The sequence below is a fragment of the Adiantum capillus-veneris genome, chromosome 12, assembly GCF_014529385.1.
Source record: "Adiantum capillus-veneris isolate H3 chromosome 12, ASM1452938v2, whole genome shotgun sequence".
Lineage (NCBI taxonomy): Eukaryota > Viridiplantae > Streptophyta > Polypodiopsida > Polypodiales > Pteridaceae > Adiantum > Adiantum capillus-veneris.
The window spans coordinates 37,363,439-37,379,676 of NC_140942.1; the positions used below are offsets into that span (position 1 = coordinate 37,363,439).

The 16,238-nt window shown below is 45.2% G+C and overlaps 1 protein-coding gene across 1 annotated transcript in view; it reads right to left on the reverse strand.

Annotated features, from left to right (window-relative positions):
* The window catches only part of LOC147445590 (Chaperone DnaJ-domain superfamily protein), a 58,106-nt gene that overhangs the window by 40,895 nt on the left and 973 nt on the right, over nucleotides 1-16,238 (reverse strand). The window lies entirely within an intron of this gene.

The window sequence follows — 16,238 nt, forward strand, 5'->3', positions numbered from 1 at the left end:
ATATGCGGTTTTGGGCAAATCCCAATTACGTACGTGTTTCACCTTCACGGAGTCTAGCTTGACACCTTCTGCATAAATGATATAACCCAGATAAGTAACTTCAGTGAGAAAAAACTCAGATTTCTTAGCTGCAATGTACAGCTGACACTCATCCAAACGAATTAATACGCTTTCTACATCCTTTTCATGTTGTTCCCACGATGCAGAAAAAATGAGAATATCATCAAGAAAGATGAAAACACCTTCTGCATAAATGATATAACCCAGATAAGTAACTTCAGCGAGAAAAAACTCAGATTTCTTAGCTGCAATGTATAGCCGACACTCATCCAAACGGGTTAAAACCCTTTCTACATCCTTTTCATGTTGTTCCCACGATGCAGAAAAAATGAGAATATCATCAAGAAAGATGACCACACATACACCAACCATATCGCCAAAACGGCCTACCATGAGACGGTTAAAGCACCTGTCAATCCAAAAGGCATGACTACATACTCCCATTGCCCTCGCTCTGTGCAAAAAGCAGTCTTGAAGATGTTGCCTTTGAATACCCTTACCTGATGGTATCCACTTTTGAGATTGACCTTACTGAAAACCCTTGCCCCATTGAGCCTATCAAGGATATACTCAATGCGAGGCATCGGAAACTTGTTCTTGACAGTCATCTTGTTCAATGCCCTGTAAACAACACACAAACGAGACGAACCATCCTTCTTGCAGCCAAACAAAATAGGAACAAAAGGACTTACACTAGGATGTATGAATCCTCTAGCTACCAACTCCGTGAGTTGCCGCTCTAACTCATCTTCCTGTGTCTTGTTCAAACAGTAGGGAGCCTTACTGACAGGCTGTGCCCCTTCGTAAGCTCGATGCGATGGTCCTCCGGCCGCTCGGGTGGGAGAGGGGTGGAAGATCATCTTGCAAAATGAGATGCTTAAACTTGGTAAACAAAGTTGAATACCTGTCTAGAGCTTGAATGCTCTGTGTAACTAGAGAGGCATAGATGAATGCCGCTTGTACTCCTCGTTGTAATTCACGCTTTACCTGCACATGAGAAACGAGAGGCAAAGAATGCAGACCCTCCTCAGCACGAATGATCATGGGAGAGTCACTCTTGGCATTTAATGTGAGAGTGTTGCCCTCCCAATCAATGAGAGGGTTATGCTCACGGAACCATCTAATGCCCAAAAGCATATCAGATCCTGAGAGAGGAGACACGACAAACTTCCTACGGAAAGAAGCTTGTTGAATTGTAAACAACACATCAAGGCACTCTTGTGTGATGAGAGAGTCCATACAGGGAGCGAAGCCAAACATCTCGAGAGGGGATGTCTGACTAACCTCTAGGCACGCTCTCTCTACAAGAGAGGCACTAATCACATCATGCATACTACCTGGATCAAACAATATGACAAAACTTTGACCCTTCACATGACCATAACACTTCATGAGAGACTCATCAATGTGTGTGTCAGAGACATGAGAAGATTCAGCTTGGTTCATTAAAGTGCTTGTGGTTGTTGCGGATACCTTAGGTTCTTTAGGTGGGGCTATCTTAGAACAAGCCGCTTTAATGTGACCCTTGACGCGACATTGATAACAACGACCTTCCTTAGTATAAATGACTTGTTCTTCTGCCGTTATGTATCCTCCAATAATTCCTTTTGCGGCTTTTTCATCAGGGGTTAGTGTAACAAACTGCTGACGTGTCAAAGCCTAAAGAATGGAGACAACTTACAGATGTGGCCGAGGAGCCTATACTGTCACAAAGTGATGACGTGGCTGTCCAAGAGCAGAAACCCTAACTGCTGAAACCCAAATTCTGGAAACCCTAACCCTAAAACCTGCAAACCCTAATTCTGAAAACCCTAACCCTAAAACTGCAAAAACCCTAACCCAAACCCTAAGGGCAGCAAGCAAATTTCCGAAATTTGCGTTGGCTGATGACGTGGCAAGCTGTACGGATTTCCGTGATTTATGCTGGCAACTTTTTGGCTTTGCTTTTGGACCAGAAGCTTTTGAGTTTTGAAGGCCTTTCACTATAATTGCTTTTTACGCCAAGGGCCTTTAAATATGAGGTTAGGGCTCATTCTGGCATGCTTCCTGGAGAAGGTGCAGAGTCTCGAGTACCGGCTTGTACTGTGTTGATGCAATATAAAGAAATACCGAAAGGGACGCCAAGGTTTGGGGCCAATACTCTCTGGGGTGGAATTCCGTCACTCCGTGTCGCGTGTTATCTCTCTCTATTTCAGTTCAGTTGTTATTAAAGTGCTAAAAGTCTGTTCAGTCTGTTCTTTTCTATTGGCACGTGGTGCCCGTCTTGTGACAGTTAGCTTAGGTTTAGCAGGTGCTTTAGCTTTACCCTTAGATTCATTTTGTGAGTTTTTTTTCGAAGGATTAGAGGAAGATTGGCTAGAAGAGTTACCGTTCTTACCATTCTTACCATTCTGAGGGTTCTGAGAAGTCTGAGTGGTACTTTGAGAGGACTTGTTCTCCTTAGGCTTTCCCTTGTTGTGCTTCATCTCTTGGGGGAGAGCAATTGCTACCGCCTTGTTGAGATCCGCAGCGTCAAAGACTTCTACATCAAACTTGATATATTCGTCCAACCCAAAAAGGAAAGCTTCTTTGCGCTCATCATCCGATTCGGGTAATTGGGTGCCAAGCTGCAAAACACGGTTAGAAAAAGACATGGCTTGCATAACATTCTGCTTGAGATTGCGCCGATCTTCTTTCAACCACGCTAGGTATTGAGGAGGCAGAAACCATACCTTGAGCTTGTCTTGGAAGTCGGCCCAATTGAAGGAAAGGGACGCGTCTTCGTCGGCTGCCTCTAGGTACGCGGCCAACTGTACCTCTTGCCATGCATGGTACCAATTAATGGCATCACCGGCAAGGTACATGGCTGCCGTCAAAACCTTGCTATTTACTATCTTCTTAGTTGTCGCAAAATAAGCATTAAATTGATGCAACCAAGAATGAATAACACTAGCATCCATCTTACCGTCATACTTACTGAATGTCACCTTCTCGGTGACGGGGTTGTTGTACTTCGAATCTCGGCTTGCGCCATTTGATGAACCACCAGCATCTTTGGCCGCCGGCTCGGGTTTCGAGGTGAGTACCTGTAGGACCAGCTCTTGCATGCGTTGGTCTCTCTGCGCCTCACGCTCTAACTCCAAGGCCGCTCGTCTGTCTTCGCCCGCTACTCGTTGGGCTTCGCGTGCTTGCTCGCACTCCAACTTAATAGCTGCCTTTCTTTCTTCGGCCGCATGCTTGCTCACGCTCACGCTCCAGGCTACCCTTTTCTCTATGGCTACCAAGCGCGCTTGCTCGCGCTCACGCTCCAAGGCTGCCCTTTTCTCTTCGGCCACCTAGTGTGCTTGCTCGCGCTCACGCTCCAACGCTGCCCTTTTCTCTTCGGCCGCCAAGCGCGCTTGCTTACGCTCACGCTCCAAGTCGGCCTTTCTTTCTGCTTTTCTTTCTTCGCGTTCGTGATCCAATTCTGTTTTTCTTTCTTCGAGCTCGCGATCAAAGATTGCCTTTCTTTCTTCGCACTCGCGCTCCAAGGCAGCGCGTTGCGCTTCTTGTTGTAACATCATGTCCATCATCGTCTTGACCAAAGCCTCCATAGGATTTGGTGCAATCCTTGGCATGGATGGGGAAGGGGGAGGGTCGGAAAAACCTCCTGGTGGGGAAAATTCTTCTTCGCCACTTCCATGCTCATCATCTTCATGCGAAGTATCCATTCCGCTTCGGGTGATGACCATACACTGAAGTCTTGGGTTCACGAGGAACTTGGGTTCTTGTGATTCTTGGGTGCTTGGGTTCTTGAGGTTCTTGAGACTTGAGGTTTTTCTTTCACTTGCAATCTGTGTTAGAGAAGGATCTTCTCTTACCCGAGCTCTTCTCTTTCCCGCGGGCGCACCCCTTGGCGGCCTTGCGCTCACACCAAGGTTGCTTTTTCCCACCTCGCGTCGATTGGCCGGCCGCTAAGTGCACGGTCCGCTCTCAATGAGTGAAAAGAGAAACAAGGGGAGGCTTGACAAGCCCTTCTTTCTTGGGTTTCCTATCACTCTTCAAAAACACGATTAGGAATCGACACGCCCAAGTAGACTTGGGTTACGTGCGACCGCAACAAGCAAAAAAAAAATATGTGGTTCTTTCCTTGAGTGATACAAAAGACTGCCAACGCTCTGATACCAATGTAAGGTGCAGCGGATGTGAATGTTGAATTTTGCTCAAGATGAGTGCTCCGAAGTGCTCAAGGGTTCCTTTTAATTACGGAAGGGAGAGCCTTCCGTTCCTTTAGTGAGAGTGCAAATGATCACGAACAAAGTGAAAGACACTGTGAATGTAACAAACTTAGGACACTCCAAGTCGAGAATCTACAGCGACGCGACAAATAAATACTTCAAAACAGTTCACAGTTCACAATTGATTCGACACTGGCCCGGTGGAGTTCCGTGCCTAGAGATATTGGCCCCAAAGACTGGCGCGCCTTTCGGTATTTCATTTATACTAATCTGCAACTCAAAGTACAAGCGAGTCTTCGGGACTCACTCTCAGACTCTGCGTCCAGATGCTCTGAGAAGTGAGAGCCCAGAGACTCTTATAAAGGTTTACAAGGGATGCCAAAAGCAGAGCCCCAAAAGCTTATAAGTTAAAAGCTTTCAAAAATAAAAGCCACTTGTCCTCTCAAAGGCTTGGTAAAATAAATCAACTTCCCAAAAAGCTTTAGCGCAAGAAATTTTCCCAGCCTTGCGTAGCCAAAAACTGTTGTAAGATCTCCACGCAAAAAGGCTGCCACGAGCTGTACGGAATTCCATGTTATGCGCCACGTTTTGCGGGTTGTCCGTACACAACAGTGCCCCGTCAGCAACAGCCACATTGCATTTCCGCAAGCTCAGAGAAAGGGTATGTATGTGTGAAATCCACTACTCCCCTGCACGCTGCCACGTCACAGATTTGTGACATACCCCCCTCTTGAAAGCATTGTGATCGCCCTCGATTACGCCTGCAAAACAGACAGAAGCCATAAACTGTCTTAGCAAACACTGACTGTTAGTACCGACGCACTAGGAACACACATCTAGCACATGTACCAGTCGACAGTCACATCACTTGACATCACATGCCAATCACATTCAACATTCATTCGGATCTTAGACCATGATTTATCGACAATGCAATTAGCAATCGCATCTAGATCCACTCAAGACCTCATAGATGCCCAATTGACTAATCCCTATTGCAACCATGTCTATCAAGATCATTCATACCAAAATGCTGCAGTCATTTCGTCTATCAGTTCCTGCACTTAAACAAGTCAAGAACAAATCAGTTTCATATTATCCGGAATTCCATTTCATAAAGTCATACAGCAGAATATTGTCAGCTCTCAGTATCTCTGAAGCTCAAAGAGACATCAGTGACTCTAGTATTCAAAAATCGAGGCATCTGTTGACAAAAGAGCGGAGTAACTCCCCTCTTGTGCAAACCACTGCACCAGATCTCCGTCCAAGCTGGATTCGAGGTTCCATTTGGAGTAAACTATGCTAAACCTAAAGCTTCGAGGTAAAGTTTCACAATCTGAGGAGTATCTGCTAGGTCCTCCTCCTCCATCCACTTCACATCCAATGCAGGATAGTTCTTGAATTTAACCAAGAACCGCCTTCGGACTTTACTCTTATTCTTTGTGTCCTTATGTGTCAAAATCTGTTCAGGAACAAGGATCTCCTCGTTTTCTTCTACTTCGGGTTGCTCATCAGGCTCCCCATCTTCAAGAACATCACCTTTAAAAGGTTTCAAGAGACTCACATAAAATGCATTGTGAATCCTCCAAATGTCAGGCAATTTCAGCCGGAAGGAGACATCATTGATCTTTTCGGAGACCTGGAAAGGTCCATAGTATCGCATACTAAGCTTTGGAAAAAGCCGCCTCTCCTTTCCCTTTTTCTTTCTCACGCGTGCCTTCTCAAAACGCAAGCACCCAATCATTCTCCTTCAATTTCAAATCGCGACGATGGCGATCCGCTGCCTTTTTCTGTCTTTCTTGAGATTTCTGCAAAGCCTCATGGACCTTGGCAAAAGCCGCGTCGAAGTCGCGCGTGTACCCATCGGCTTCCAAAATCTTATCTTCCATGCTTAGGAATGGTGGAACCTGTGCAACATCTTCAATAATCTCAAATGGCGCCTTCCCCGTCGAAGAGTGTATCGTGTTATTGTAGGTAAATTCCACCAAAGGTAGATATTTTTCCCATTGAGTCTTCTGATTAGAGATATAAGACTTCAATAAATCTAAAACGATTGAATTGGCAATCTCAGATTGCCCGTCAGTCTGCAGGTGGAAAGACGACGAGAACTGCAACCGCGTGCCAATGTTGTCCCAAATTGCCTTCCAAAACAAACTCGTGAATCCGGGGTCCCTGTCGGTGACAATCGTCTCGGGCATGCCATGTAATTTGAAGATTTGGGCCACAATTAGTCTCGCTAAGTGATCGGCTTGACTGTTTTCTTCATTGGAATGAAATGAGCCTGCTTGCTAAATCTGTCAATAACATCCCAGATACCAACGTGACCACTCTTAAGTTCTCGAGAGATCAAACATGAAATCCATTGCAATACTTTCCCAAGGGCAGGTGGCTATGGGCAAAGGCAGTAACAATCCCTATGCTTTATGCCTGTCAAACTTGACCTTCTGGCATACCAAGCAACTGCGCACAAACTCGTCCACATCCTTCTTGAGTCTCGGCCGAAAGAAGTATTTCTCTACCCCTTTCAAGGTGGTAGCAATGCCGCGGTGACCCGTAAAAGGCGGACAATGGCATTCGGTCATAACCTTTTCCCTCAAGGGCAGTGTAACGCACAACATGGTTTTTCTCATCAAGTAGCCATCCCGAATGGAATATCCCGCTACTGTCTCCCCATCCCGTATCCGTATAAAGATATCTGCAAAATCTGTATCTGTGGCATACTGATTGACCATATCCTCGAAGCTCCTATGATGTATCGCGGAAATAGCCAGAACCAACGGCTTCCGAGACAAAGCATCTGCTGTCACAAACGAATAACCAACAAGATGAAAATAAATAATCTTTCAACTAAACAAAGTTGAGGGAGAAGTTCGACACAGTACTTGGGACTAGAAGATGGGCTGGTCCCCCCCCTTAAAGAGAATCTTTTATTAGGGAGAATCTTTTTACAAGCACAAGAACCGAAGAAAACCCCTCCGTTCTAAATCTCTGACTCGATGGTCGTTCCTTCCCGTAAGGGAAATCCGAGAGACGAGCTCTCAATCCTTTTTCCGTCTATACTCGGAGTCGAGACTCCGCAGACAATTTCCGAATTCCGTTCCCAGAATTCCCAACCGTAGGCCGAAGCCTTCTCGCTTCTCCTTCGCGATAAAGTACCTGCAAACACACACACACAAACACGCAACAACAATTCGTATGTCGAATCCACAATAGATATCTGTCGCTCTTGCGCGGGAAAAGTGACTTTCGTGCTTCGTAGTCTCGCGATCTCTTGCGTTATCTGGCGGCAGAGTCTTCTCTTGCTGACGTTGGTAACCTTCCTTCAGTGAGGGCATGTGGTGCTTTTATAGCTCCTTGGCCACGGCACGAATAGCTGCTCGCGTAGAGATCGCAACCGGTTTTTTTTTTTTTTTTTCGCGTTGTTCTACCCTGAAGTAGGGAGAGAGAATTAGTTGGCTGGTTTTGTTGCTTTATTTTCTAAGTGGCTGCCCACTTATTAAGTGGGCGGCCGGCATATTTTAAAATTGGTCTGAACCTGCCCAAAAACTCAATAAAACCTTATAAGTTAAAAACAATGCCTTTCACAACACTTCCCAGGCGTCCCTAGATGCAACCACATGTACGAATGCAATGCAAACATAGATTCCTCGCGGGAAAGCGTTTGCTCTTCCCGGAAAACTCGTTAAAATATTCCGCTTTTTAAGAAAAGCTTTTCAAAACCCATCTTTATTCTTGTGCTTGCGTCTTTACACGTATTCCTCTTTCCAGCTCTGGTTTCCTATCAAACCAACGAGATATTCCCTTTCCGATGCTCCCGTCACCCCATCACGTGACGCATCAGGAATATTCGTTTCCCGGTCTCTCCCACCGAACTAATGGTAAAACCCTTTCACGATGCTTAATGTCACCCATCATATGATGCATCAGAGTTTTCCATTCCTGATGGCTTTTAATAATTCCAATAGATCTACAGTTCCTAACCTTACGGTTCAAGTGCACATCTTTAAATATCATAATTTCAATGAAAAGAAATTACTCGAGAAAATAAGAAAATAGTCCATTTAGCAACACCCTCTGGCTTCTAAACAGTTGTCCTCAACTGTAGTGCTTGTACATATCCTTCCAGAATCTCGGGATAGGATGCTAATTCCTGCTCGATCATCCACTAAGCATCTAGAGTGAAATCTTTCCAGACTGAAGTGTCCGGTCCTAATGATGGATAGTCTGCTCCGATTGGAGTATCTCTTCTGTAGTTAGAATGTAGGTCCTCACGAATGATTGCTCACTCCATCATCCTCTGAAGGGTATTATGAGGATACACCTTCACGCTCTTTCGAAGCTGTGGTAGGAGACCTGCTTCGAATTTTTGCATCTTTTCCTCGTCGGAGATCTTCATGAAAGGAGTAACCTTTAGAAGAACCGACCAATACTTATCAACATAAGTGGTGACTTTCTCATGTTCCTTCTGGGCGAGCCAGTCCCATTCCTTCTGAATGTCCTTCTCAAAATCCGGTGGAAGAAATTGTTCATAGAATTCAGCTTTGAATTGAGTCCAAGTTCTGGCTTGAGTACCTTCCAGAATTTTGGCTAGCCACCAGTTGCTTGCAGTCTCCTTGAGATGCATCCCAACATGGCGCAACTTGGCTTTTTCAGTGAAGTTTCCGTTGGCAAAAGCAACTTCAAACTGCCTGATGAAAGACAGTGCCTTGGAGATATCTCTCCGTCCTGTGTAGTTATCAAACTTCATATCCTTGTCACCGGATTTGAAAATCCGCATCTTGCGGTGACGTCTGCGGTTATCCCTCTTGAACTGGGGCTTCTCTTTAGTAGCATGTAGGGAAGTAGTAGGAGTTTTCTTCTTGGGAGAAGATTTAGATACTGTATGAGAAGTAGATATAGTAGTATAGTCAGGAGAGTATGATGGAGAAGAGATTGAGACATCCTTGCTTTCATTAAGCAGAGAAAGTTCTTTTTCCTGGCCCTTGCTCTTGGAAGACCGTTTGTCCTGATCCGTAGATCCCTTGTGCGTTTCGACACCTATTTCCGCACCATCCACCTGCGGATTACTTCCATTAACAGGATTTTCCTGACGCCCATGGGCATCCATTCCTTGCGGCTTCTTGATTCCGTCCATTCTTCCGTGGCTTGTCATGGTTCTTCCCGTTCCTTCCCGGAATCGCCCTTCTTTGCAGAGAAAGAGAGGATCCGAGCTCTAATACCACTGTCACAAACGGGAGCGCACACGAATAACCAACAAGATAAAAATAAATAATCTTTTAACTAAACAGAGTTGAGGGAGAAGTTCGACACAGTACTTGGGACCAGAAGATGGGCTGGTCCCCCCCTTAAAGAGAATCCTTTATTAGGAAGAATCTTTTTACAAGCATAAGAACTGGAGAAAACCCCTCAATTCTAAATCTCTGACTCGATGGTCGTTCCTTCCCGTAAGGGAAATCCGAGAGACGAGCTCTCAATCCTTTTTCCGTCCGTACTCGGAGTCGAGACTCCGCAGACAATTTCTGAATTCCGTTCTCGGAATTCCCAAGCGTAGGCCAAAGCCTTCTCGCTTCTCCTTCGTGATGAAGTATCTGCAAACACACACACAAACACGCAACAACAATTCGTATGGCGAATCCACAATAGATACCTGTCGCTCTTGCGCGGGAAAAGTGACTTCCATGCTTCATAGTCTCGCGATCTCTTGCGTTATCTGACAGCATAGTCTTCTCTTGTTGACGTTGGTAACCTTTCTTCAGTGAGGGCATGTGGTGCTTTTATAGCTCCTTGGCCACGGCACGAATAGCTGCTCGCATAGAGATCGCGGCCGTTTTTTTTTTGTTTTTTTTTTTGGCGTTGTTCTACCCAAAGTAGGGAGAGAGAATTCGCTAACTGGTTTTGTTGCTTAATTTCTAAGTGGCTGCCCACTTATTAAGTGGGCGGCCGGCATATTTTAGAATTGGTCTGAACCTGCCCAAAAACTCAATAAAACCTTATAAGTTAAAAACAATGCCTTTCACAACACTTCCCAGGAGTCCCTGGATGCAACCACATGCACGAATGCAATGCAAACATAGATTCCTCGCGGGAAAGCGTCTGCTCTTCCCGGAAAACTCGTTAAAATATTCCGCTTTTTAAGAAAAGCTTCTTAGAACCCATCTTTATTCTTGTGCTTGCGTCTTTACGCGTATTCCTCTTTCCAGCTCGGGTTTCCTGCCAGACCAACGAGATATTCCCTTTCCGATGCTCCCGTCACCCTAGGAATATTCGTTTCCCGGTCTCTCCCACCGAACTAACGGTAAAACCCTTTCACGATGCTTAATGTCACCCATCATATGACGCATCGGAGTTTTCCGTTCCTAATGGCTTTTAATAATTCCAGTAGATCTACAGTTCCTAACCTTACGGTTCAAGTGCACATCTTTAAATATCCTAATTTCAATGAAAAGAAATCACTCGAGAAAATAAGAAAATAGTTCATTTAGCAACATCTGCCACCAAATTCTTTTGTCCCTGCACATGGACAATCTGGAAGTGAAACTGTGACAAGATGTTCGCCCAACGCATCTGCTTTTCCGATAGCTGCTTCTGTGACAAGACGTAGCGTAAACTCTGATGGTCTGTAAAGACTGTAAAATCCGCTCCGAGTAGGTAATGCCGCCACTGAGTAAGAGCATGGATAACCGCTAAAAGCTCTTGCTCATAAATCTGTGCTGTCAATTCCGGCCTTGAGAACAATCGGCTCTCGTACGCAATGACATGGCCTTCTTGCATTAAGACCACACCCAGACTACGACCACAAGCATCACAATATACTTCAAATGACTTCTGCAAATCCGGCAAAGTCAAAACTGGTCCCGTAGTCAATTTCTCTTTCAATGTCTGAAAGGCAGTCACCTTTGTGGGTCCCCACGAGAAAGGGACTCTTTTCTGTGTCAAGATATGCAAAGGAGAAGCAACCCTCTGCAAACTTTCTAATGAACCGCCTGTAGTATGAACACAATCCCAAGAAGCTTCTAACTTCATGGACATTCTTCAAATAGGGCCAATCACGGATAGTCTCTATCTTGGCCGGATCCATCTGCACTCCTGCTGTGTTGACACAATGTGTCCCAAAAAGTGTATCTCTGGTAGGAAAAAATCACTTTTCTTCGCATTAATCACCAACTTGTGATCTCGTAATGCCTGAAAGACCTGAAGCAGATATTCTCTATGTTCTGCCTCGTCCTTGAGAAAACAACGCTGGGCTGATCTACAAATGCTAAAAACGCAAGGCTGTTCTTAATGGCTGAAAACGCTAGGTGTTACGCCAGGGGTCTTGCTGAGAAGGTGCACTTCAGATGGTGTCTGCTACCTCTTCTACCAGAAAGTGCTAGTGATAGCTTTTCTTATATAGTTCCTTAGCCAATTTGCCCTACCCAGTTTCCCAACAAAGTCACTTATTAATAAGTGAAAAATGGCTAAAATAGGGAAAATAGGTTTTCTGCACTGTAAAATGCTCCTGATGGATTCTGATGGTACTGCTAATGATTATGTTGTGTGCAACCAGAGGATATGCATCTACTCTAAGTGCCTGGACATGCACGGTCTGCGAACAGACTCACAAAGGTGCCAAAACACTTCCTAAGCTAAGCTAACTGAACCCTTGTCATAAAGTAGCTTGTCCACATGCACATAGGGGTAGATGTGCACGTGACATCACGGGCTGAATTTGTGTCAGAATCATGGGCATGTGACGAGGCTAGGTCGAAGTAGAAGAGAGAGGATCTGCCAATGTGCCCACTACAGCCGAAATCAGCCCCAAATGAGTGAAAAATGCAGAAAAAACAGCAAACCGTCTCTTTTCGTCGCAAAAATTCAGCACCAAAAACTCACACAAATCACCGCTCCGATTCAAGAGCACACAATGGCTATGATACCACATCAAAGGTGCAGCGGAAAAGGGTGAATCGGGTGATGAACTTGCCTGCAACCGCAAGTAAACCTCCTCTCCGGATATCGCAGCCAATAGATCTCGGATCTATTGGGATGGATCTCCTCGTACTCAAGCTCCTAGCGCAAGCCGCCCACCGTACGAGCACAGAAACTCCCTGCAAGCAATGACACACTGAGAGGGTGTGCACTCAGAAAGGCAAGGGGAGCACTACCAAGAGGAAGAGGGTAAAAACACTAGCAATAAGAAAACGCTAGAGAGAGAGTGTGTGTTAGGTGCAGCGAAATGAATGTTTGCGCTTTGCTCAAGATGAGTGCTCCGAACTGTGCTCAAGGTTCCTTTTGTTCTTATGGAAGGTAGAGCCTTCCGTTCTTAATGAGAGAATGCTATGATCACAAACAAAGTAAATGGACACTGTGCGTGCAAGTGAATGAGACTGAGAGATAGAGAGAGGAGAGATACGACACCAAAGACGTTGTAAAACCCTCCTCCGAAGGCCCCACTCTCGTCGGCGAGAGTGGTCTACTTATGATTGCACGAACGGGTACAATGATGATGCATGAAACTGATGCAGGTCTAGGCTATGTCGACGACGACAACCGGGATGGCGATGACGACAATAGGGCTGAAAATGGAATGCTTCTAACTGCTGTCCAAAAACGCTAACTGCTGAAAACTGGTGCGGGTGAATTGCTGATTTTTCGGGGCTGTTTTGGGCTACTGAAAAACGCTGCAATAGCCTGATAAAAACGCTGAGGACTGCTGTGTTTTATGGCTGAAAACGCTGCTGTCCTGCTGCGAGTTAAGGCTGAAAATCTGCAGCTACTCTGTCCTGGACCAAAAACGCTAGGCATGCAAAGTCTGTTGGCGATGGGACTTGCAAAAATGCTAGGCTTGGAAACAGTCCTTGCTGTGGAATCTTGCAGAAAACGCCAAGGCTGAGATTTGATGAAAAACGCTAGGGAATGGATCTTGCGCACGGGAATCGGCCCCAAGGGGTTCTTGCTTGAGAAGTTGGCTGTTGAGCGGTGGAGCTCCTGCTGCCTCTTCTGCCATTTAGTGCTAACTTTGGTTTGCTTATATATTTTCTTACCCAAATTGCCCTACCTACTTTTGTTGGAAAGTTGCTTAAATTAATAAGTGAAAAATGCCAAAAATAGGTCAAATAGGCTAAATGCACTAGAAAATTCCCCTAATGGAATCTGATGGGAATACTGATGATCATGTTGTGTGCAACCAGAGGATATGCATCTATACTACGTGACTGGGCATGCACGGTCTACGAATAGACTCACAAAAGTGTCAGATCACTTCTAATCTAGACTGACTGGACTGACTGAACCCTAATCATGATGTAGCTTGTCCACGGACACATAGGGTTGGATGTGTCACGTGACAGTGTGTGCCCAACGTTGGAGCTCTGCAATGATCACAGCATGCCAAAAGTAAAAGGGGGTGGGTTGCATACATAGGCAAATAGGAAATTTGCCCTACCTATTGCAGAAAATCCACAGTCCTGATAAATGGCCCTGAAATGCTAATAAATATGTAGACTCACTAGAAGTGACCTAACACACATGTTTAGTAGCAAATCCGCAAAACACTTGAGACTCTGACCCCAGGAAACCCTATGAACGGAGCTCCCACCTCATGCCAACCTACTGAGTGAGCTACATCGTGGAGTGCATTGTCGAGAACAAGCACAACTACCTCAGATACCGTTGGGCACACACACAAAACAACCCTCACTCCCTATCTGCTCCCGAGAGATATTGGAGCCACCATCAGATAGGAATCTGAACTCTAACAGAGTCTCCTCCTCCGAACTGCTACATGGCTCCTGTGGCTTCTAGGCTTTGTGCTCTTCTTGCTTTTATTGCTTTTTCTCCTCCTCTTCCGCTTTTTCTTATCTTGTCTGGAACTAGAGTACAACGAACTATCGAAACTGTCTGAAGACGAAGAAAAATCTGAATCATCCTCGAAACGAACACACTTCTTAGATCACACTTCTTAGATACGCTTACCACTTCAAGAGTCGACTTCCGACCCAGATAACCAAGGAAATCCGCAAATTTCTTCTTCTTCAAAAAGTGCTTTAAGCCTTTTATTAAATGGTTCATCTTCTTTTCAAGAGCTTTATCAAACTCTTTCTGCGAGTTCAGATTCCACTTCTCTGCAGTCAGTGTTTCTTTCAACTTCCTTACCCTCTTGAGAGGAGAATCAATGGCCTTTCACCATCTCCAGTGAATCTTATCAATCGGGTAATACGTCAAATCTTTGGCGTACTTGATCACTCTTTTCACACACATGTCAACCCCCAATTGACGTTTGTACTCCTTTCTATCGAGATTCCCCACAAGAAATTTTCCCAAATCTCCAAAGGTTTCTTCTGTTCCCACCCTGAGATTCAATTTTTGTCATCTCCGACAACCAAAAGTCTAAGGGGTGTCGTCTCTGTCGAATTTCTTGCGACAACCCATGTGTGCCGCAGAAGGGATAGAATCCTCCATAGTAGAAGAATCGGATTGTGCTTTGATACCACTGTTACAAGCTTGGACACTCCAAGCGAGAAATCAATAGCAATACATAAACAAAAAATACAAAATCATTGAACTTGAAGAGAGAGAGAGAGAGGAGGAGGAGAGTCGACACGGCACGACAAACTTCCGAGCCAAGACACACCAGCCCCAAAGATTGACACCCCTTTCAATTATTTCTCTTTGCAAAATACAACTCCCGAGGGTCCAACTCTCTCCGAGACTCTACGTCCAGATGCTCTACAAAAGAGTGGCCCTCTGGACCCTATTAAACTTACAAGGGATGCCCACAAGCAGGGTCCCAAAAAGCTTCAATTCTAAAAGCATCTGCTCCAAAAGCACGACGTAAAAACTACCAAAATCTGTCAGTGCAGTCTACAAAAATCTGTACATCCTTCCACATCAGCAGCGTAGCACAAATCACAGGCTTCTATATAGCTGCCATGTCACCATGCCAGCGCATTTTACAAAAATCGATCCCAAATGCCAAGCTTCACGTACTTTTGGGTTAGGCCGCTCGTGCAGAGCTCAAAAGTTCTTTAGGTTGGTAGGCTTAAGATTTTTAATCCCTAACCCCCGTTAGGTCCCTCGGCACATCTTCTGGGTTTAGTTTCTCTTGTCCACTCCGCCATCTCTATTCCAATTAAGCATGCCATCACTTTGTGACACCTCTTGTTGTCGCTTCTCATCCTGAGAGTCATCGACAGCCGCTACTTATTGAATATTCAGGCTTCCCTCTAATATTGCCCTCCTCATGAGCCCCTTGTTCTTCATATATACTAAAGCTTCTTCCTTGGCTTCAATTTCTTCCTCTACTTCTAATTCATCTTCCATATACTTGTACTCTTCCTCCACATCACAAGATATTGTTGCCACATCCATGGCGATTGTACTCTTCCTCGGAACCATGAATTACTGTTGCTGCATCCTTGGCGGTTGTAGAAAATAGATTCAGGCACTTTGTAGAAGTAAAGTCAATTGGTGCTTTCATACCATAGTCGAGGCCCGACAAGTCATTAAAGAGGCAGGAAATAGACCACACCATGACTGAATGAAAGTTGAATAGGCAAGTACTGAGATTGGAAAGAGAAATCGAAAACTGTAGACAAGAGACGCAGTGGAAACTAGTTCACACTCAAATTCCGTGGTCCCCCAAGGTAGGCGCCCCTTACGGTGCTTCTTTATTCATTGCTCTACGGAATACAATAGCGGGGAAGGGCTACGGTTTGCAACTAGCTGCCACGAGCTCTCTCGAGGCAAATATTTAAAGGCACTAAGCCTAAACCCAATTGCTTTCAAAGACTAGTGTCTCGAAAAGCAATGACACCCACCTAGAAAAGTCAATTAATTTCATGACTAGACCGAAAATCACCCACGTGCCACGTCAACAGCCATGCACGGCTTGCCACATCAACATCCCGCAAATGGCTCTACAATTTCCGCACTGTTGGGCTTAGATTTGGGTCCTCTCATCCCATCCAGCTCAACTCACTCTCTCCTTTACTAGTGTAGTAC